Raw genomic sequence first — 25716 nt, 5'->3', positions numbered from 1 at the left:
GTTGAGTACTGGCCGAGATTTCTGGTTCTAGAATCTCCGGACAAGCAACCAATCAAATTGAATCCATTTGCGATTTCAAAAGGAGTGTATGGTATAGCAGGAGATGTTAAGAATATCAAACGTTTGAGATCTGGATTACTTCTAATTGAATGTGCAAAACGACAGCAAGCTACCAACTTACTAGCTGTTGATACATTGGCTGGACTTCCTGTTTCTGTATCTGTCCACAGATCACTTAACTCAAGCAAAGGCATTGTAAAGGACCGTGATCACCTCCTACATGATATATCTGAGCTTGACATAGTTTGTGAGCTAAAAGATCAAGGTGTGACACATGTGAAACGTTTTACTTGGCGTCAAAACTCAGAAATAATTTTAAAAAAACACATACTTTTTTTCTTTCGTCTCTCCGTCTCCACCAAGAACTATCAAAGCAGGTTATTGCAGCCTTGCAGTTGAACAATATATCCCAAACCCACTGAGGTGTTTTAAATGCCAAAACTTTGGTCATGTGGTCAATTCATACAAAAATACTATTACTTGTGCTCACTGTGGTGAGAAAACACATGTTACCGAGGACTGGTATAGCAACTTTAAGAAATGTGTCAACTGTTCTGGTCAACATTCATCCTCGTCAAAAGATTGTCCCATATGGAAGAGAGAAATGCAGAATAATAAAATCAAAAGTACTCAGAACATTAGTTACAATGAAGCTAGGAAACTTGTACCTTCCTGTGATCCAAATGGTTCCTATGCCTCTGTAACTAGAAGACCATCTGTGGTAACATCTTCTATTGGCTGTCAAACAGATTTGACATGGATACGTTCCATCAATCCTGAACCCTTCTGTATGTCGGATTCCTGCACACAAACTACTGCTGAGCCTTCTTCCGATAAACAGATTCCTGCCTCATCATCGACTGTTTCTGTAACTCCAACTCAACGAACAGAGACACAGAATGATTCAGCACCAAATTCACAACCCAAGAAAGGAAACAATGCGTTATCCAGATATAAAACTGACTCTTCTCGAAACACTGAAACGGGAAGAGTATCGAAAGGCTCTGATGATCCAATCAAACTCTATAATAAGTTTGGATCTCTTGAAGGGATGGATGTTTCAGAGAGCATCCCTCAGAGAACAAGTTTGTCGCCTAAACGTAATGGGCGAGCGAGATCTCCAGTTAATCCGCCTAAGCGATGGATAGTTCTCAGACTTTCATTCAGTTGAATTGCAGAGGACTAAAGAATAACTTCAACGAAATACATATACAAGATCTACTCATACAAGATCTTAAACCGTGTTTTTGTGAACAGCGAAGATCCTATACAGCTGTTTTCAGATATTCTCAATGATATTGCTGACCAAACTATACCAAAGTCCTCTGCAGTTAAACACATTTGTTAGCCATGGTTCAATAATGAATGTAATCAGTCAAGAAAGTGTAGGAAGAAAGCTTGAAAGTACTTTCGCAATCATCCTACTGTACATAATCTAAATAAAGTTAAAATTTTAAATGCCAAGGCTAGACGTGCTTTTAAACAAAATAAGCGCCAGTCTTGGCGAAATTATGTTTCTAAAATAATGATTAAAAGAATTAAGGGCAAAGGTTCCAAGTCTACCGTTCACCATCTGAAGGATTGTGATAATGTATTAGCTAATAAGTCTGACATTGCCAATAAACGTGGTGAAACTCTCGCCAAACATTCTTCTTCATCCAATTATGTCCCTGAGTTTCAAAAGTTTCAGAAAGAACAGGAGAAGAAGAGATGAAATTTTAACTCAGACAATGGTGAAGATTATAATGAATTACATGAGCTACATACCGCCCTTGAGCAAGCTCATGATACAGCAACAGGGGCTGATAATATTCACTATCAGCTCCTGAAGCATTTGCCCGAATCATGTCTGGAAACGTTCCTAAATATTTTTGATTTAATATGGACTTCAGGGAATTTTTCAACTTCCTGGCGTAATGCCATTGTAGTCACATTCCAAAACCTGTCCGGGATCACACTGATCGATCAAATTACAGACCATTCTCTTTAACGAGTTGTGTCTACAAAACCATGGAACGAATGGTAAACAATAGATTAACTTGATATCTTGAAACCAATAACCTTATAAGCAATATTCAATGTGGTTTCAGGAAAAATCGTAGTACCATTGATCATTTGGTACGTTTAGAATCCTTTGTTAAAAATGCAATAGTAAATAAACAGCATGCAGTATCGATATTCTTTGATCTCGAGAAAGCGTACAATACCACCTGGAAGCATGGCATTTTAAAGGATTTACATGATTTTGGTTTGAGGGGTCGTTTACCTCTTTTTATATCACAGTTTTTAAGAGAAAAGGCAATTTCAAGTCTGAGTGGGTTCTACCCTGTCTGACCATTATAATCAGGATCAGGGTGTCCCACAAGGAAGTGTTTTGTCTGTAACATTGTTTAGTATTAAGATAAATAGTTTATCCAAGGTTTTTAAAACGATTCAATCGATGGATCACTTTTTGTGGATGATTTTAATATTTCTTGTCGTGGTAAGAATATGCATACCATTGAACGGCAACTGCAGTTGTGTTTAAACAAAATAAATAACTGGTGTCTTGAAAACGGCTTTAAATTTTCTAAATCTAAAACTAATTGTATACATTATTGTAGAAAATATAAACCTCATAAAGACCCAGAACTGTTTTTAAATGGCACTCCCATCAAAGTTGTAAAAGAAGCCAAGTTCTTGAGTCTGATTTTCGACTCCCATTTAACGTTTCTTCCGCATATCAAATCCCTAGAAACTAAATGTCTGAAGGCACTCGATTTATTGAAAGTCGTTTCTAATTCAAAGTGGGGAGGGGATCAAGCTACTCACCTCCACCTATACAGATCACTTGTCCGCTCGAAGCTTGATTATGGCTCCATCGTATATGGTGGAGCCTGCAAAAGCAACCTGAAACTATTAGATTCAGTCCACCATCAAGGTCTGAGACTTTGTCTTGGGTCCTTCAGAACTTCTGTTGACAGTCTTTACGTCGAGGCCGATGGACCTTCTCTTACCCAACGCCGTATAAAATTATCTTTACAATATATTACCAAACTATATTCTAACGAGACTAACCCTGCATATAACTGTGTATTTAATCCTTTTTATGAGGATTTGTACAACAAAAAGTCTTCTCTTGTTCTGCCTCTTGGACACAGAGTTAAACCATTCATTTCTGCTGCCGGCATTGAGCTGGAAAATATAGCTCCTTCCCGACTTCTTTCTTCTCCTCCTTGGCAACTGGTTAGGCCACAAGTCGACCTAACTCTGACAAAGTTTAAGAAATCTGAAACTAATGAATTACAATATAAACAAGAATATAATCAATTAAAAAACAAATATAATACACACAAATCCTTATTTACAGATGGATCAAAGGATGGTGGCGCGGTGGCATGTGCCACTGTCATTGGATCCCGAACAATATCTTCTCGACTACCAAATAACAGCTCTATTTTCACAGCAGAAGCTAACGCAATATTTACAGCTCTTAAATATATTAATAAACACCGTAAAATATTAACAATACATAATCTTTTCTGATTCTCTTTCGTGTCTTCAGGCTATTAAAAATCTTTCTTGTAAACATCCACTTTTATTAGAAATTATTGAATTGTATAATGAGCATGCGACACGCCAATGCGACATCGTCTTTTGTTGGTTACCCAGCCACGTTGGCATTTCTGGGAACACAACGGCCGATCTTGCTGCCAAGGCAGCACTCAACACAAATCTATGACACCACTTCTGATCCCATACTTTGATTACAAAGCTAGCATTAGAACTTATATCCGTGATCTGATGTAGAAGAAGTTAGAAACCCAAGTTGGTATTAACAAATTACATGAAATAAAACCCTATATTTGTTACAGCTACTTGGGTTGTCAGTCCAGATTTGAAGAGGTCATCATGCGACGCTGTCGTATTGGCCATACTAGATATACTCATGTATATCTATTGAAAAGCTAGGATCCTCTGTTTTGTATCCCTTGTGATGAGAGAACCACGGGCAAGCATGTCCTGCTTGACTGTGTTGAATTCTCCATCATAAGGGATAAATATTTCAATGTAAAAACAATGAAGGATCTTTTTAAAACTGTTATTTTTCATTTAATTATTGGCTTTTTAAAAGAAATTGATTTAATAGATGAATTTTGAATAATCTGTTCTGTACATTTATGTATTTTAATTATTGGTAGTTTTGATTAGTAACTTAGATTGTTAGTGGGTGTACCCTCAAAGGGGGTTGACGTAGCGTAAAATTATTGTCCTCCTGAGAGGGTACGTATGTCCCAAAAACTTTCAAAGTAAACTTTTCACGTACCAAGTTTTTAAACGTAGTATTTTTGTTCATTTGTTCAGCGGATGAAGGGATGATGTAAATCCAGCTAGGGACCATGCAGGTAGCAAAGGTACTGCAAGTCCCCATGGACCCCAGTATGGTGATCTACCTTCTGTTGTTGGTGATCTATAGCCTATTTTTATATTGTGTTGTCCCCTCTGGTTAAAATGTTTTAGACTCTATATCTAGTTTTACATGTATATCTGTGATACTCTAGTTGTTTAACTGCCCTTCGTCGGCAGGTTTTTATAATATCTATATATATATAGATATATATATATATATTCTATTTCAATGTCAAATATTCTCGTCACGATATAGCTGAAATATTGCTGAGGTGACGTTAAATAATAACTCACTCATTCACTCACTCTGGCAGTATTGGCCCGGACGTTATCATGCTGGAAAATGTTGATCCGGTGACGTGCGAAATGTGGGAAGACGTGGGGTCTGAGAGCTTGGTCGATGTAGCGCACCGCTGTGATGCCGCCAGGACCCACTCTCTTGTTCAGGCCTAATCCACCCCATACCATGATGCTTGCACCTCCCCATGAGTCTCTTTCCATGACACATTGGTCTGAGTAACGCTGGCCACGTCGTCGCCATATTCTTGTTCTGCCATCTGCAGTTGATACGCAGTACCGACTCTCATCTGTGAACAGAACAGTTCTCCATTGCCTGTATCGCCAGTTCGCTCAACATGGCGGTCTTGTCGACTTGTTGTCACTCTTGGTCTGCCAGTACGGGGGCGATCATTTGTGGTGTTGGTGCGCCAGAAACGTTGCTGCAGCCTGTAGATGGTCCGAACGTTGACCTGGAAATGATTGGCAACGGCTTGTGCAGTGTGGCCAGCTTCAAGTCTCCCAAGCGCCTGGTTCCTCTGAGCTGTCGCGAATCGCGGCATCCTGCTGACGTTGTAATGTGAATGTTTCAACCAGGTTTTTGTTTGTTTGTTTGTTTGTTGTTGGGGGTTTGGGGGTTGGAGGGGTGCATTTTATCGGGCTGGTCCTTGTGAACAGCACGTGCAGCCTGAGTTGCATGAAAAACATGGAGAACACCGTACCATCTCCGAGATCAGGTTGCGTTTTTGAGACCATTTCATGGGTTCAATTCTGAGTTTGGGAAGGAATGTCTTTGCTCAGGTAAAGCTGGAGATGTTGCCAACAATATACAATAAAAACATTAAATGAGTTAACAGTTATCCGTTTCTGCGAAGGAAAATTCCAAACTGACGTTTCTTTTGCTGCTTAGTATATATGTGCCAACAGCGGAGGCAGTCATCTTTCATCCTCCAAATCTTGTCCTAAATAAAAGATGCCATCTAAAATACTTAAATTAAAATATGAAGCAAATATTTCTCTCCCGGAAGCTAGAAAGCCGGTACTCGCCCAGACTCAATTTATGCCCTCTACCACGATCACATACTCTGCTGCTGTCTCAAGACAACCAGAAACAGTTTCTACTGAGAAAAACCAGTTTTGGTGCATCAGACCGTTTTGACAACATCTGCCGCTCACTCGCATGGTGTGGGTTGCCATGGGGTCAGAGCTAGCGGTGGTTCACGGCAATCTTTCAGCAAATCGCTACATCGACCAAATCCTGCGACCTCACCTCCTCCCACGTTTCAAACGCCAGAGGGAGCTGTTTTCAAGAACAACGCTCGACCCCATACAGCTCGTGTTACAGGTGCCTCTCTCGCTAATGCAAAGGTCAATGTTCTTCCCTGGCCTTCCAAATCGCCTGACCTAACACCTGAAACCGATCGAGCAACCAAACTTCATCGCGTAAACGTCACCATCGTCCTCAGGTACTTGCAGAACTTGCCAGCGCGTTCCAGGAGGAATGGCGAAGAATTACCCAAGCAAAAATCCGCGACTTGTGCCATCTTTTCTATGGCGGTGTCGAGCAGTGACGGCTGCAAGGGTCGGTGTCACCAGGTACTGACGTGAATAGGGCTGGGAAGGGTACTCGGGTACTCGAATCCAGGTCGGGTATAGCTGGAATCGAATACTATTTCTAGGAATCGAGTACCCGGAAAAGGAGAAGGGCACATAATAACTTGTCTTTTTCATTATTGACGTAACACACATTTACATCATTGGTATTGTCTGATTAATGGAGGTCATTATCAACGACTGTATATACCTCAGCTTGAGCAGTGAGGAGTCAAGTTACAGTAGCAGCGGTAACGAAACGTCCTGTGTTTTAACGAGGAATGCATGTCATTGTGTTACTCTCTATATTTGTTAAATAGACGTAAATTAAATAGCCTAAGTTCAGTTTCAGTGTCTTATTGCCATCCTTTCAAGGTTTGTATAAAAAATCCGTCACCTCGTGATTGAATATTCAGAAAGTTGACAGAAGCGCTGTATTCCTTACATTTCCGGGTACTCGATTCTGATTCGGGTAAGTACATGCGGGTACTCGATTCCATTTTTTCATACCTGTCCCAGCACTAGACCGGAACGCCTCCTTGTGCGCACACATGTGCAGTGAGTGAACTGAATTAATGCTGACAATGACAACAATACATATATTTATCCGTGTGTCGCATTTTAGTGATTTATGTTCAAGCTTAATCGATTTTATGTACACTTAAATCTATACGGTTAATACATTACACATTTCCTTATTTTTGGCATGTGCATTTTCGAAGAGTATATTTATAATGATATCTTATAGGTATATAATCGTCGAATGTACACCATATTAGAAGACATGTAGCTTCGTATAAAAAATACATTCAAGCTTCATTTATAAGCATAATATTCAATTTATAGCACCAGCGACAAACCCTTTAAAGAGTATTGAGAAATTTCCATTGAAAGCAAGTCCACCGTACGATTCAGACAATATCATTTGGTTTTGTTTGGATGCATCTTTATCCAATAGTGACGGTGTCAGTTGTTAACGAATAGGTGAGCACCAAACAAAACATGCAAAAGTATTTACATACATAGAACACATTTGCTACATAAAGGAAACACACTGGGAGCAGGTCTCATATCAACGATGTCGAAAAAAAGGGGAGGAACACGTGTCATCTTATCTTCAGACATCGATTCTATGTTGTGGACATGTTTAGATGTTTTGAACTTTTTGGCAGTAATTTAACGCTATTCTATAAAGAATATATGTCAATTGATATGTATTATTAAACAATGAACGATCGTGTACTATCTATGTGATCATGTAAACTGCAAATTCAATTCTGATAATAATTCCAAAACAGTCCAAATGAATTTCAGTTCTGTTACATCGACAGTTTAGATTAGCAACTTAGATTGTCAGTGGCTGTACCCTCAAAGGGGGTTAAAGTACTGTAAAATTATTGTCCTCCTGAGAGGGTACGTAAGTCCCAATACATTCGAAGTAAATTTAAACCTACTACCATTTTAATCGTAGAATATATGTTCGTTTTATTTGTGGCTAGATTTTCTAAAATTGCTAATAGCTGAAGGGATGGTGTAAATCAAGCTAGGGTCCATGCAGGAAGCAAATGTACTGTAAGTTCCCATGGTCTCTAGTATGGTGATCTACCTTCAGCTGTTGGCGATCTATGGCCTATTTTTATATTGTGATGTCACCTATAGTTAAAATATTTTAGATTTAATTACTACTTTTACATGTATATCTGGGATATTCTAGTTGTTTTACTGTCCTTCGTAGGCAGGTTGTATAATATACATATATTCCATTTCAATGTAAAACGTTCACGTCACGATATGGCTGAAATATTGCCGATGTGACGTTAAATATTAACTCACTCACTCACTCACTCACTCACTCACTCACTCACTCACTCACTCACTCTGGCAGTATGAGCCCGAACGTTATCATGCTGGAAAATGTTGTTCCGGTGACGTGCTCTGTTACATCGTGCATCTATATTCTGTTATATAATTGAATACCCTCCCAACAATGGCAATGTAGTCGTTTGTTAAGTATCCATATTTTGTTAAGGTTTGTCTATTTGACAACAATCACAAAAATTAAAATGGAACAATCATGTGTTGTAAATGTATATTTCAAACCTCCCTAGTGTTATGATGAACTTGTTGGGACACGCATTTTATCTATTAGATACCTCATAGTTCTATTTTAACGTGGGATTCCTTGTCCAGTCTATCGACGTTAACCCCAATTTCACCTCACCTCACCTCACCTTGAACAACTGTTTTGAGGCAATGTTCAGTGAAGATCCGGGTGCCAATTAAATAAGGTTTCTAACTGATCGAGCAAACTCATATTTCAGTCGCCATATTATTTTATCATGATGAGTATTTCACAGTTGCAATGACTCAAAATTGAATGTTTTGCATATTTGAAATGTCAGCTTCAAAATTTGTCATGAAAACTGATATTCCTTATCACACTTTCATTTTGTGCATTCCTCATGAGATCAAATACGTGCATATGGCTAAAATGAGTGACAATACACATCTTTTAACAGGGAAATGACAATGTAAACATGGGTGAGCTTGGGTGAGCTTGATCTGTGTCGAAAGCCCCAAGTGATGCAGACGTTTCTCTGTTTAGTGAAGACTTTGAGAGCGGATAGGGTTGCATAGAAACATGATCTGAGTGGATCGGGATTCGAACCCCCGATCGCTGGTTTCTGGCGTCTCAGACGATTGGAGTACCCGTGCCCTCAAGCTTGAACAAATACCTGAGCCAAGCTGACTTTTTTTTGTAAAAGATTGAGTTGAATATATGCCGAAACAAGCTCCAGGAAACCTATAACATCAGCCATTTCAAATTATGCCAGCATCAGCACTACATTGTCATAACCACATCGTTTGGGCGTTGGAGTTCTGATTTGTGCTCAGCCTCCGGTACAAACCGGAAGTGATCTCACACTTTTGTCCTTAAAACTGCTTCTGGCCATTATATCAAAATGCAGTGCTATGTGTCTTTATGTAATATATTAACGTAGTTGACATCTGCCTGGAAACGGAAGGTCTTTTCTTCATAGTTCTGTTTATGAAAACGTGATCTAAATGTTCGTAGCCCTTGCTCCTTCATGGCCATGACACTTGTATAACAGTTTATGTATTCAGATCTGTTTGGATGTCACTCAACAGAAAACTGTCTGACTATGAAGAACAGACCAGACTCCGAGATGTCTTTCACTGCCGGCCACTCGCTTGTTTCTATGTCAATCTTAAGTACATCCAGGTGTCTCTTAAAAGAAAAACAAGCACGTTTCAGATTACAATCATAGCATTATTTCCAACCTCCAAGCGATAGACTTGAGAATGAAAACACCTAATAAGTATGAAGAAAACATGCAAGATGATTTCATTACCTACATTTATCACATAATCGATTGCGTTATCGATGCTTAAAACCAATCAACTGAGCAAAAACATCACCCTTCAGGAACGAATTGTGAGCCCCATACATCGATGCAATTCATGTATTATTGTTCAATAAGTTATGAGGTTATACGTTATAAGTGCATAACGTCACGCATATTTCCCTCGAATGCTTTGCATAAGTGCGACTAACGGGGTCGAGTGATCAGGCTAGCCGACTTTGTTGGCACATGCCATCGTATGTCAGTTACGTAGATCGATGCTCATGAGGTTGATCACTAGATTATTTATAGATTGTTGAATGTGGCGTTAAACAACAAAAAACAACCGATCCCTTTTTTTTATCTCGACCTTCTGAAAAAGCTGCCGTGGGCTGGAGTTGTTGCCCTTGGGCGTCCAGAGCTGCGGTGACCGACATTTAGGTGTTTGTATCGGTCCGACGGTTTGCTTATGACAAACTGACAACCATTCAGCGTTTTAGCTAAAAGGTCTCACGTGTACCTACGTGCAACATGGCGGTGCAACGTAAACGTTCAGCATACAGTCGTTAGTGACATGGCAAATCTGGCATATAACCCCTTCCACTTGTTTGGGAGCTTGGTGTCTTGCCACTTGACTGACATAAATCACTTACGGTCGATAACTGTCATATGGAGTTGTAAATATTTCGCATTACCAGCGGTTCGACACAAATGTAAATGCCGACTAAAGATGCAGTATGCCGGGAGCAAACTTTTATTTCGAAACAAACGGACGTTCGACATATGAAGGTTCCACACATCGGTGTTTACTTTACTTTCCAGATTGATCTGAAGACAAAATATCCCCCTGTTGTTATGGATGGTGTTCACTGTTGTAACAACAGTTATCTCCCCTAGATCAGAGATCAGTATTGTAGCAGTCAAGTTTGGAATTTACATGTATCTCCTAGCATCTCCATGATGGTCTTGAGGCGTCTGATCTTCCATGTCGTTGTCTTTTTAACGTATATGTCCTTAGTAGGAACATAAGTGTCGCTGAAAGTGGACATTCTCGCTTCTGTCGAAGGGCTCTAGCCCGATAATAAACAAATGATTTGTCGTTAAATTTAAAGACGTTCTTTCAGCAAGGGCGGATACAGGATTTTGAGAAAGGGCGGCGCACACTTTTTTCACTTTCATCCGTTTTCACGAGAGATTCAATGGTCATTTAATAAACTGTTTGGACAAAAGGGGGCTGCGCACCCTGCACCCACCCTCTGGATTCGCCTATGTACAGTAGCAACCCCCTCGCTGAATACGTGACATTTAAAGACGTTTTGGAAAGTCAGCATCTCGTGTCCAATACTAAACAAATAGTTTGTCATTGACATGAAAGGCATTCTTACCGTAGCAAACCCCCTTTCTGAATAACACGTTTCGGAAAGTCCGCAGAATGACTTACACATAGAACATGTAGTTTGCACAGACGTTCAGAACTCATTTTATAATTAGAGTGAATGAGAGGATGAGTTCATAAAACTGCGAGAAACAACGCTTGTAGTCCCAATGTTACTTTAATTTGTGCTGCAAACCTATTTTCCTAAAACTGAGCTCCTGATCGGGATAATTGATTGACAATATGTGAATTACTATTCTACATAAACCTTCGAAGAGGTATCATATCCATTGACCATTTTATGAAACTCTGAGAAAAAAATGTTTATCATATCAGTGATGTTGTTTTACAAGTTAAGAAATAGACCACAAAAATAAACATTTAAGGTAATACAAGTGAGTGAGTGAGTATGGTTTTACGCCGCTTTTAGCAATATTCCAGCAATATTACGGCGGGTGACACCAGAGATGGGCTTCACACATTGTACCCATGTGGGGAATCGAGCCCGGGTCTTCGGCTTGACGAGCGAACGATTTAACCACTAGGCTACCCCCACCGCCCCTAACGTTATACAAAGAAAGCTAAGCCAACATATTATTTCATGGCATGGGTATGGGTAGATCTTTACATTCCATTCTCATTTACAAATCATCTTTACAAAAATATACTCATGATATAGTCACAATTGTACAAGCGACATTTCTTGTGGATGGCAAATAGAAAATCTCACCCAAGTGTCTACTGATATCAATTATATCAACACGAGTTGATAAAGTTACAAATATCCGAGGCTTGCCGAGGATATTTTTACCTTTATCAACGAGTGTTGATATAATTGATATCAGTAGACACGAGGGTGAGATTCTATTTATCATTAAAACTCATTCTTCATTTGTTTTCAATGAAAAATGTACATCTCTCAACACTGTACTTCCATTAGACTTGCAGTGCAGCGATGTCATAGCATTGTGACGTCATCAAGTTGGTGCACACACTGTGCCATCTATCCGAGTGATCTGATTGGTTGAAAAGCGGGGGAAGCCCCTTCGTACGGGATTCCTTGTCTATTTTTAGTAACCCAAGTTAATATCGTATTTATTAGAAAGCTCTTTTGTAGTCAATCATGTGACGGTATTTTGACCAATCGTGGTACAGGAAAAATACTACCTATATAATAAAGGGTTTTATCGCGTTTAAATATACACTCTTCAAAAAAAGAAACGCAAAATGAAATTCAAGAATGATACTTACAATTTTGTACACATATGTAAACTCAAACATTTTTTTAGGGTTGCACATTGTTTCTGGAATGTTTTAGAAGATCATGCTTGACCAAACGCAACCAAAAATGATTTTGAACGGTTTTATCAATCAGGATTGTCATGATGTGCGTGGATGTCATGCGGCACGAATATCAGGCACAATGATTGTTTCTCACGTGCAAAGCATGAGTACAGCATGTGACTATAAAAGACCCAAATGAATCTCACAATTTCATCCACGATCTTTACAAGTACTGTACACGACAATGGGACGTCTCAACGCTGCCGATCGAAATCAGGCAATTGGACGATTGCAAGCTGGCGAATCAAAGAGTGAGGTGGCAAGGATCTTCAACGTTCATCCCAGCACAATAACTCGATTGTGGGATCGATTTCGTCAAACAAATTCGACAAATGACCGTCCAAGATCAGGAAGACCTAGAGTCACCACACCTACCCAAGATCGATACATCTGGGTAACCCACCAACGTGACCGCCATCGTACTGCCCGGGACACAGCACAAGAACAGTTTGGAGCCCGAAGAGTGTCCGATCAGACAATCAGGAACCGTCTCCGAGAAGTAGGAATACGTGCCAAACGTCCAAAAGTTGCCCCCTCCTTGACACGACTACATCGACGTCGACGAGTGAGATGGTGTAACACGGTGCTGCCATGGACCCTGGCAAACATGGACCCTGGCAAACTGGAGATCGGAACTTGTGCTTGTCCAAGGCAATCTGACGGCCAATCGATACGTCGACCAGATTCTCCGTCCGCACGTTCTTTACTTTGTTGACCGTCAACGGCAGCTCTTCCAGCAGGACAACGCAAGGCCCCACACAACACGTGCCACGGTGGACTACCTGGCCATTAACAACATCAATACCCTCCCCTGGCCCTCCAGATCCCCGGATCTAAACCCAATCGAACACCTTTGGGATCAGATCGATAGACGGGTACGTCGACGTCGTATTCCACCACAGAATCTTCAACAGTTGTTCCACATGCTGCAGGAGGAATGGAGAAGGATTCCACAACAAAACATCCAACAACTGATTCGATCTGTACCCAGGAGGTGTCGGGCAGTGGTAGCATCTGGAGGTGGTCATACGAGGTACTGACTTCAACACTACCTGGTGGACAGCAGTAATGACTGTGATGACTGTTATTCTCATGAAATATGGACAAGATAGCAATGCATTGCTCCACAAAATTTCACTCATGTATCTTTGTTTTCCGCTGATCTACACGTCCTTGAATAACACCAAATTTTCATTGATATTTGGGGTTTGCGTTTCTTTTTTTGAAGAGTGTATAATCATTCATTTTTAAGAATGCGTTCTCCATTCCTCTCCTTTCTACAGAACAACAATAACGTTTTGTGTCACCAACGTGTCGCCCTTTACCTACCACTTCAAGAGAGACGAGGCTTGCCACCACGCTGTAATCCGTAAAGGATCCTTGACATTTTGCGTCTGTAACGACAGTCAAAATATGTTGATAAATATGAACGTTTTCAGTGATCTCCTAATCCAGATTCTACTCAAGTAGCATTTATTCCTCGAAAGAACATATGAAGCATACATATAAGTTCATGGTGCCAAGTTGCTTTGACTAATAATATCTGTTTTCCATTTGCACTTATAAAATTAGGTATTAAAACACTTAGCCTTCTATGGTCAATAGCCAGATGAAGAGCTAAAGGACTATATTCATCATGCTTGAAGCCACAATATACTCGTGATCTTCATTACTGTTGAAAATTCAAACTAAATTCTAACCCAACTTCTCAAGTTGCTTTGACATTATACATCAGTAGTGCTGTTGGTTCTTTATCAAACTAATTATATATACACTCAAACACCGTTGTGTCGGAGTTGAAGGGACATTCGTTAATGACAACTGTAAAAATGAACTGCATTGTCGCTTTAACGTTAAACACCCTTAGTGCACACTTTGCGCTTGTTTCATTAATTTGATGTACGTCGTTTTGTCAAAGTTGAAGGGACCCTCACAAATATTTCGAGTTATCCGAGGTTCGAAAAGGCACAATGAGCACTGTAGAAAGAACACGCAAGCGTTTACTTCGAGACAACTTTACGTTCGACACGAAGGTGTTTGCCTGCACTTATTGATGTCTGTAGTTTATTTGTTACTGGATGAAGTATGTAAGGACAAACTTTATGGATGAACAGCTTCTTTATTCGGATCCATAAAGATCCATTCGGATCCATAAAGTTTGTTTTTATGTGATTCACCAACCTCTAAACATGCAACTCAAAGAAGTGGGATGAAGTATGTCTTATATGATTAATACAATGACAGATGACCTAATTTATGAATATTATTAGAATTAATATGAAGACATTTCTGTCAACAGTGTGTCAATATTGGCTCCCCTGATTCGCTTGATGTTAAGAAATGCCGTGTATCATCGACAAGAAATACAACATTACAATGTCTGTAATACATTAGAATAGAGTCGATGTTGTTATTGCTGCATGATAAGTCTGTGTGAGCTCGTGTTGCAATCAGCTAAGTATATTTCGCAAACGCAAAGTGACTCAGCTCATAGGGTCTGGGTTTGTCCAGACACATGTTGTGCCTCATTAGTGTCGACAGTATCTTTACCACGTGTGTCCTCCAGTTGATTATGAAGTCCTTCAACACGTCATTCAACTTCCTTCCCATCCATTTCCATCTGTATTGTGATAAAGGCTGTCTCAAGACTTTTCACAGATTCCAAAACCTCGTTAAGTGTGTTTCCTAGCTGTAGATTCCTGGCACTGTCTTCCACTGTCGGCCATCTCTGTGATTTCTCTGTGCCTGGCGTGTTAATAAAAGCACAGATATATACTGAGTAAAAAAAGAAACTTCACATTTTTTCTTCAGGGCACTATAAAAGAAAAAGAGATGGTAAGATGGTTAAATTGTTATTATTTCATTGCTGAGATCTGTGTGATGTACTCGATACACTGACAGTGCCATAATCAGTTCCATTAGGTTACACAGCCGTTCCAAAACATGGGTATACAGAATGTCAAGTCACAAGAATAAAAATGCGAAATTTTTCAGTTCAATATCGTGTATGGTTCCTAAGACCACGAAGCCTTCTCCCAAGTGCATCCCAAACGTGCTCTACTGGATTAAGGTCAGGGGACCTCGATGGCCAGTCCATGACGTTGATTCCAGCGGTTTGAAGGAAATTTCGTGTCAACATCGCGGTATGCGGCCGAGCATTATCATGCTGGAACTGTAGACCTGGGCCATGAGCCGCCATGAAAGGAACGAGTTCAGGGGTGAGCACCTGGTCGCGGTGAGCAGCAGCTGTGAGGTTTCCGAGGATGACCAGAAGTCGGGAACGGTTGTTCCCACAGAAAGCACCCCACACCATGCAACTTCCGCCCCCGAATCTGTCGACTTCCTGTACACAAGAATGGGCATACCGTTCACGACGTCGTCTCCAGACTCTATGCCTGCTGTCCGCGAATCTGAGGGTAAACCTGGATTCATCGCTAAAGACGACTCGATTCCAGTCTCTCTGGGTCCATCGGAGATGACGTTGGGCCCACAGCAGACGTTGACGTTGATGAAACGGCGTCAATATTGGCCCACGATATGGACGTCGAGAATGGAGATTGGCAGCCCACAACCGATTTCGAATGGTCTGTGAGGACAGTCGACCTCTAAACATCTCAGCCCTGGTTCGTGTAGCCGGCAGAAATCTGTCACGTAGGTGAGGTAGGACGATTTGACGGTCTTCTGCTCGTGACGTCACACGTGGACGACCCGACCTTGGGCGATCAGAAGTGGTGCCAGTTTGTTGTAGACGACCTCGCAAGTCATACACAGTACGACGGCTGCATCCCATTGCTCTTGCGACGTCAATAACTAATCTTCCCGCTTGCAACATGCCAACGGCACGTTCACGTTGCACATTTGACAATCGTGGCATTTCAAGTACCGTTAGAACTGTGGTTTAAAAGTGTTTTTTCAATTCTTGATGCCAATGCAAACACGTGCATATGACGGAAACTTCGATGCGAAGATCACGTGATCGACTGCACGTGCAAAACCTGATTTGGCACCAACATCATTTGCACGACGAATGGATGGGTTTGAGTGGGTTTTGCTAACGTTTTTTCTAGAGTCGAAAGATAGGGATCCCATTTCGGATACATAGATGTATCATCAGAGAAAACTTATTCATTATTTTTCAAATTACATTTTGTGAAGTTTCTTTTTTGACTCAGTATATTTACTAACTTGACCCCCGTACGTACGGATTAGTAAATTAAAGGAAACATCTTTAAAATTCATTTAGAACTTACGTCCAACAAGAAATATTGATTGATAAAACGCATCACGTGAAGCCCATAGCAACTGAACTGTAATTTTTTTTTTATAAATCGCTGTGGATATCACTGTAAAATAAGTTAATCCTGCGATACTTTTCTCCAATTAACAAAACTATCGACCTCCTTGTTACATACCAAATCCAACAGAATTGTAAGCAAAACTTCGTCAGCTGTAGGCTAATAAGGCGTGGCCTTAGTGAAATAATAATATTGCACTTGTGAAATCTTCAGATACGAAATTTGTGTACAGAATAGAATTTGGGTTTAAAATGCAAATAACGGTAGCTTGTACATATGCGCTCGTGGGTTTCACTAAACTGATCCAACGTGTGCATCGTCACCAAAAACCAACAACCACGTCCTCGCAACTTTGCATCTCCCCCTGATACATATTTTAAGACATTTACGTAACTTAAATCGTCATATTTATTTTGTATTTTATGATCAGCTCTGTGATTTAAAAAGGTCGATGAAAAAATAGTTACTGTGATAGTCTACTTTCTGCCGAAGATCCAGCAGATGGAGTTAGATTACTGCAGCAGGTTCTTGTTTCAATTGCAAGTATTTTTGCAGTTATTATTTTCATTCAGTGTTTTTGCATGAGTAGAATATTCTTCACACACCACTTGAACAGCTTGTCGAGATATTGTTCGTGTTTCTTGATCTCATAGTGACAATGTCACAGTTAAAGGTCGCCTGCCCCGTTAATATATTGATCAATAGTTTAATTTTGACACACTTAACAAGACATTTGTGGATAACTATCAAATAGTGATCATACCAAGTGTTCTCGAAATTTTGCCCCTCATGCACATGCAAAACTAGTCAACTGTTCACCTGAAAAACCGTGGGAAGACATGACACCAGTTAGAATAGGGAATTCCATCAGACAGCATTTGTGTCACTGATGGTCAAATGCGGAAATCTTCACCATACGTCTACCGATCGAACAGTTTTCTGAAACCTTTACTAGGGTCTCGCATGTAACATATGTTATATTTGGAATTACACTTTCTTGGTAAAGTACAAATATACTACTTTTGTTGGGTTGAGTCCCATCCGGGATTCGAACCCACACCCTCAGAGTCAGGCACCTAATCTACCTAGGACGTAACATAAACCGGATGGCGGTTGGCCCCAAATGGCTAATGCAATATAAAGTGTTTAATGTTTTAAAAGCTTTACACACATGTTACCAGGATGTGTGTTTCGTCCTGGTGTGCGGTTTGTTGCGCCATTAGTTATTTGAGTTGTGGCATGAGACAGGGATGCGTGCTGTCACCAATGCTGTAACTAGTTTAATTTTCGTACAAATGGTTTGCTACGTATTACAATATTGTAATATTATGTATAACATTCTCGCTACGCTTTTCGTTCAGACTGATGATGCAGTTACTCTTTCGACAACTGCACCGAATTACTTGTTTTATAATTAATTTTCGATTTGTATTAAATATTGACACGGAAAAGTAACAAGACGTATATGTTTTAAAAAAAACATGCATAGGACAGATGAAGTCTGTTTTACTGTCGTGATAATGTGATAATGTTATCACAGCACCTTGCTCTGAACTTACTTCCTTATCGCAGTCATTCTTACTGTTAATTTCCTTCAGACAGGTTGGAGATACCTTGACCCCTCTTCCAATATCTACCCCCGTCGCATGCTTCACTTGATAACATTAAGCAACTGTTCCATAAATGTACACATGGGCGTTAACCCATTAACCCACTGTCTAATCCAATATGAGTCAAACAGACATGTTGGTCATTAATCGGTTAATGCCACTGCCTAGCTGGAACATTAAATAAATATTTTTGTAAAAGGGTTGCCATGGTAGCAACATTTGTCTATATAAACAACTATATTTTACCCCATTCTCAAGAAAGTGCTGCACATGACACTTGGAAGCAGACAGGGAGGCAGGAAGTCAGATTCATTTTCATTTGAAGAATATGAGTCACCAATCCATGCTGTTAGCATCTGATTGCCACATGCCGTCAGATTTTCAGTTAGCAACTTTATAGCATCTGATTGCCACATGCCGCCAGATTTTCAGTTAGCATCTTTATAGCATCTGATTGCCACATGCCGTCAGATTTTCAGTTAGCATCTTTATAGCATCTGATTGCCACATGCCGTCAAATTTCAGTTAGCAACTTTATAGCATCTGATTGCCACATGCCGTCAGATTTTCAGTTAGCAACTTTATAGCATCTGAATGCCACATGCCGTCAGATTTTCAGTAAGCAACTTTATAGCATCTGATTGCCACATGCCGTCAGATTTTCAGTTAGCAACTTTATAGCATCTGAATGCCACATGCCGTCAGATTTTCAGTAAGCAACTTTATAGCATCTGATTGCCACATGCCGTCAGATTTTCAGTTAGCAACTTTATAGCATCTGAATGCCACATGCCGTCAGATTTTCAGTAAGCAACTTTATAGCATCTGATTGCCACATGCTGTCAGATTTTCAGTTAGCAACTTTATAGCATCTGATTGCCACATGCCGTCAGAGCACCTTTGTAAGCATGACATTGTACAATTTTGATCCACATAGCGAAACCCACATTTATGAAAAAAGTTTTTGTAATGTCCAAATTATAAAGGTTGGCCTTGAATGTTCACAAACAGTATCACTGTTCTCAGTTGTGTACTTTCAACAGAAAGTTGAACGATATATGATGTTATTATCATTCTGGTCTCTTATTGAGCATGTTGAGGTGGAGCTAACGTTTTAAGTGCCTCATTAATGTGAAATTTGATGTACATATAATTCGGAAATATGTTTGTTTTAGGCGATGACCAATGCATCATTCTACATATTGTGGTGTTGGCAAATACTTAGTTCCCTACCAAGCCACGTGAAGAGGCTACACTTAAAATTGGATGCACTTGTTTTCTTAAAATATGAATATAAGTATGAATATTAGTATGAACCATCCATAACTGACAAGAACATTCGATGCAATCTGAATCATGATATTTTACATGAACTAAGGAGAACAAACGTTGGCGGGTTAACAAGAAAACTCATCTGAAGATCTGACTCATTATGTGAAGACAGCAAGTGAAACATAGAGGCAAGGTTGTCACAGTGTTTCAGCGCTGCAGTGGGTATGAGGCAGATGATATTATGGCATATTCCTTACCTTCATTTGAAACCGTATGACTGATTTTGTTCTTCAGTGCAATCCGATCCCTTATAGAAAGATAATTACAGAAGCAGTCACTGCGGCACCTACAGGTGCAATGACTATTGTTTCAGTTCGGAGAGTCATGATTACTGAGTGGGCCTCACAACAAGACCGACACAACACTGTACCATTCACATGTTACATCTATTTGAGCATGCGTTGACTCATGACCCGTAATACTGTTCTCCAGTTGTGCAATCGCTTACTTTTATTACATCCTGTTAAAACACAAAGCTTTGTAGGGTGTATAACATAATGCATAGCTTAGTGAAAAATTGTCAGCTATAGTACAGTATTTCAATTTTATTTTTAGTTAATATTTCTAACATATCTTAGAGATCCTCAGTTGATCTAAAATTATAAATCTTAAGTTGTTCCCGACGACCTGGGAGTCGGTTTACACGTCAATACATTCCACTGCATTTCGTCTCGTAACCTACTTTTTCAGAACATATTACACTATTATATGCGTGTTTAAACTGAAAAACGAAAGGTGTTCCTCTTGGAAATGCATCTAGAATATTTACTCACCAATCAAATAAGTGTATATAGGACATGTCCTTTGTGTGTTGTAAATGTCTGTGTATTGTGCATGTTAAATGTAAAATTGGGAGTGGAACATTTTTAATCAAACAAATTGTGATTTCACTTGAGAAAAACAAATTGCTCTCCGGGCGACTGTTCACTATTAACAAAGTTAATACTTTAGTAATTCGTTGATGAGAAAACTAAACCTGTTTTCAGAATGGGGTAAATGCATAATTTAACTGAGAAAACAATTCACCGTTTGAGAATTGCCACTTTTATTAAACATGAACAAGAATCCTTTATTCCACCTTTATGGCGGCAGTCTGTAAATAATCGAGTCTGGACCAAACGATCCAGTGATAAACAGCATGAGCACCGATCTACGCAACTGGGATACGATGACACGTGTCAACCGAGTCAGTGAGTCTAACCATCCGCTTCAGTTAGTCGCCTCTTAGGACATGGGTAACTGAAGATGAATTCTTACCTAGATCTTCAGGGGTCCCAGTCATCAAGACAAACTGTTGCAAATTCAGGGACGTCGATTGAGAACCCTTCGGTCCAGAACATCTCATCTCAAGCATAAAATAATTGAGAGTGTGACGTCACTGTAATCTTTAGGGGCATTTGATGGTGTCGCTCATTGACTTTCGATACTGGTGTTGTCATCGGAAGATTGTTTCTATGTATTTGAGAAGGCCCTATGGAAGACCCGATCCTTTAGTCACCTCTTACGACAAGCATGGGTTACTGAATCCGTGAAGGTCATGGGTTAGAATGTGCCTTTAGTAACACATGCTTGTCGTAAGAGGCGAGTAACGGGATCGGGTGGTCAGGCTCGCTGACTTGGTTGACTAATGTCATCGGTTCCCAATTACGCAGACTTTCTGGTCCAGACTCGATTATTTACAGACCGCCGCCATATAGCTGGAATATTGCTGAGTGCGGCGTAAAACTAAACTCACTCACTTATGGGTTACTGAGAAGGAGATCAATTCTAACCAGGATCTTCACGGGTTAATGTGAATGTGACATTGCTGAGGTTACGTTCACTATCGAGGGAGCACTGCCCTTCTTCGCCACAATCTTCTCGTTTTCCAGGAGCCCGAAACTGCCGCTTGGGATGTTGCGGTGTTACGAGGATGAACTGTAATCAAATTACACCCTGCATGATCTGATGACATGAAATTTGCATATTATGCATATGCGATGGAGGATAAAGCAGTGGCGTCTGTGTACCGTGCCTGTAGATGTGGGGATGATTCGTAAGGATGTGTGGACCCTTGCAAACGTTTCACATCGTGCATTCAGTCAGAGAGGTGAGGTGAGGTGAAATTGGGTTTAACGTCGTGCTTGAGAATATTTCGCTCATATGACGACGTGCATGCGTGTGTATGTGTATGTGCGGCTGCTTGTACTAGCCCAAACTGAAGCTGGTTTTATAGTGCTAACCCACTGAGATACCACGCCGCAGTGAAGCATGAATACCCCACTCAGACACATTATACTGCCTCCGAGCCGACCAGTCCTTGTTGTACCCATTAATCCCGAGCGCCAGACAGGGACCAACAAGTACCATATTTTAACGTCTTTTTGGTATGACGCGGTCGGGGATCAAACCCGCGACCTTCCGCTCTCCGGGCGGACGCTCTAACCACTACACCACGGAGGCGGTCCATTCAGAGAGTGTATTTTGGTTCTGAGTGAATTTGTAAACAGACGAATATTCACTTAGTAGCTCAGGGGCTGGGAACGGATCTTTGTCGAATGAATCATCACGTTTACTAGAGAAAAATGTCCCTGTCGTCAGTCGATCAATGAAACCACTTGTCAAATTCATCTCACAATGGACAGAAACTGACGATATCGTTTCAGGCATGTTTGCAAGACGATACATGACACTTGTTCCATCTCTCGAGTAAATGTTCGTACATGTTCGTACAAGAGGAAACCGCACCGGCAATATTCACAGGTATCACTGATTTGTTTTGAGTCAGTTTGAATTCATGACTAAGAAAGACTGTCAACACCACCAGCTAATGGAGTCTTTGGCGGCTTCGATAAGTTCATTGCATTTATAGGCATGTAGACAAAGGAGTATCGCGAAGGAAATTTAAACAATTTATTCAGTGTGATAGAAGACGAATTTACTAACAAATACTTCTTGTCAAAGGTAGTAACGTAAAATGTTGAAGTTGTTACATTCAATAATATTAATAAAAAATAATCAGAGCTTATCTGGAAAATATTTAAGCAAAAGGTAGTGAGCGAATCCTAGATATGTCATATTACCATTTTAAGCAATTCACTTTACCTAGCACGTCATTAGCCTATTTCATTGTGTATGTATGACATAGCACGTTACATAGAAATACAGTGGCCTTAAATGTTTGAAAATACACATTTTCTTTTCAATCCAACTGTTTGCTAAAGATTTCTTTGAAGCACCAAAGCCTCATTGTTAATTGGAAGCATCAGTGTGAGCCGGGCTTTATAATGGAATACAATAGAATCTGTGTGGGAGAACTGTTATTTACTGGCCACCAGATTCACCATGAAAGCAGAGCCCCTTGGCGTGTCTCCGATGTTGTTCTTTTTTCTGAAATAGCAGAAGGATCAATATCTTAACAATCTTAACAGCCATGATTTTGTGAGTGTAATTGGTTTTGCTTTTCACGGCATCTCAGTCTTATCACGGCGTGTAAGTGATCATGATCTTAGAATGGTGTCCATCGCTTCCCTTAAGTTCACAAGAACCGGTGTGGTGCTGACAAATCTAGACATATTCTCAGAGTAGATCTGCAAGCGCACGATCAGAATCTGACATAACGTCAGCGAGTGAGTTTAGTTTTACGCCGCACTCACCAATATTCCAGCTACATGGCGGCGGTCTGTAAATAATCGAGTCTGGGTCAGACAATCCAGTGATCAACTGCATGAGCATCGATGCGCACAATTTGGATATGATGACATGTGTCAACCAAATCAGCGAGACAGACCACCTGATCCGTGTGTCGCTTCTTACGACAAGCATGGATTACTGAAGATCAATTCTAACCCGGACCTTTGCGGGTTCTGACATAACGAATCGTGGGACCTGAGACAAATGGGCCGCCCATGCCCCACTTACAAGTCATAGCGTGCTATTTATGCGTACATGTTATTATATAAGATTGTATAACTGAATCATGCATATCAAGTTTAAAGGGAACTTCATATAATTACTGGAATGAGCTAGTGCAGAACCAAACACTCACTTTCCGTATTTGCAGAAGCAAAACCCTGCAATGGCACCCGCAGCTAAGAGGAAGCCACCAATCACTGCTCCTATTATCCACAGTGGAAAGGGTGTAGAGGTGTCTGTGGTAGTCGCTGTACATGCAGCATCTATGTTACAGAGATATATTAACAAGTCAGCTGTCAGAGATTTAATGAGTTAAAGTGCCGATAATCCGTCTAGATCATCGTCTCGAGGTACATATAATCCTAAAGACCACTTAAATTATCACAGAAGGATCTAAATGCAAAGTCCACCGTACGACCTCGACTATATCGTGAGTATGTGTTTACAAATCAGGATCAAATAGGGACGCTTAACGCCGCATCAGAAAAGATGACTGTATCCTGTCCCACCGATGGCGACCGTCATATGCAAATCAAGTGTTCCAGAACAAACACGGGAATATATGTTACGGTACAGTGTAATCTGTCTATTACGGACTGGCCTGGGACCGACTCATTTGTCATGATTGTAAAGCACGCTTTAATAATAAAATAAGAATAGTTTTGCCGGGACCCAGCAGAGAGTAGTCCGGATTATGGAGAAAACCGGATTACAGAGAGGCCGGATTTGACAGATTCCACTGTAATTTATTTTCCGAAAAGCAGACACATAAGGCTGGTGCTGCTAGAATATTGCTCAACATGAAAGTTGACCATAATTTGGAAAGTCACCCCGCTAGTCATATCTCAAACTCTCCAGTGATATATTTTGCACGCTATCAGTGACAGAATGTAGAAATAGCACGTTGCTCACCATGTGCGTTCAACACTAGGGCTGCGCAATATAACCGGTTTACTGGTATTTACCGGTTCAGACATGAAACCGATACGTATTGCGATACGCTGATCGAAAACCGGTTTTTTGACTTGCATTCGTAAAACTTCGTAACACTCGGAAATCTTCGGATATTTCTTTTTTTCATTTGTGCCAAATATTATTCATATTTTTATTTTTAATCATGAATAAAAGTTGTTATTAAAGCTTAATCAAGCATAGTGATTTTGTTGTGTATTTGCTCTATCAATCAAGCATTACCTCGATTGTAAGTAGTTTTTTGTTTAAAAATACTTCATGCAATACATATCGCAATACATGCTTTCGCATCGCAATATATCGCAATATGAAAATTCTCTGCAATACCCACCCCTACCCAACACTTACTAAATGTCATATATTTCAGTATGGAAATCTTTCATTATCGTTTTCAATTTAGGAACATGTGGTCGCTCAGTTGTTTTGTAATTTGGTCCCTTGATGAGAGCATACTCATTAGCATGATGCCATTTCATAAAGTCATTTCGAACTGTACCATTAGATACGCATTTTGCAGCTGAACCGACAGTTTTAGCCCCAGCAAAGACATTTTGGGTATGCATAGTATTCTCTATGATGCAGCAATGCAAGGGCGTGTGGTGTCAGCTAATGAATCATCTATAGGAACTGCTAAACGGTGATGATATTAAAAGGAGAATACCAGTGAACTGCAATAATTAGCTCGGTGAAAGATAAAGTCATCAGAAACATATTCCCAAATTTTCAATTAAAAATTATGTGTAATTATGTTTTAATCGCGAAAACAGTTTCTGTAAATCTCAGCTTCGGCCATTATTCATATTTCGCTGCAACCCACGTGACCTTTCCGCTCGTGACCTCAAATGTGCCTGGAGTCCGCCATATTGCCAAAGGCCAAGCGCTACAGTAGTACAAATTGTGTTGTTTCTGTCGTTCTTTTAAATGGCACGATGGTGTATTGCGTTGCCTGGGGATGCACGGCATCATCGAACATGGGAAAGAACCACCATTTCTTCCGTTTTCCAAGTGAAATGTCAGATTTCGGCAGGAGAAATGCGCCGATCATTCCGATGCTTTTAATTTTCGTAAATATGTAATTCATACGTCATATGTTTACACACGTCTTTAAATCTGTAGATCGGCTACTGGAATGCCACAAACGAGGCAGAGTTTACTATGTATTTCCTGCCTCAACAATAATCATCTCCAGCTACAAATTAATCTTGGTTGTT

The 25716-nt window shown here is 40.2% G+C and overlaps 1 long non-coding RNA gene across 1 annotated transcript in view; it reads left to right on the top strand.

Annotated features, from left to right (window-relative positions):
• The first annotated feature begins 13733 nt into the window (after positions 1 to 13733).
• Positions 13734 to 25716, top strand: part of LOC124256501 — a 53639-nt gene continuing 41656 nt past the window's right edge. The window contains exon 1 of the long non-coding RNA XR_006892935.1: positions 13734 to 13794. This is a non-coding gene — a long non-coding RNA (uncharacterized LOC124256501). The remainder of the gene's footprint in view (positions 13795 to 25716) is intronic.

The sequence above is a fragment of the Haliotis rubra genome, unplaced genomic scaffold, assembly GCF_003918875.1.
Source record: "Haliotis rubra isolate DU_JTF1 unplaced genomic scaffold, ASM391887v1 Scf63, whole genome shotgun sequence".
NCBI classification, from domain to species: domain Eukaryota; kingdom Metazoa; phylum Mollusca; class Gastropoda; order Lepetellida; family Haliotidae; genus Haliotis; species Haliotis rubra.
Note: the sequence above shows the minus strand (reverse complement) of the source record. Positions and strands in the feature narration are given on the sequence as shown.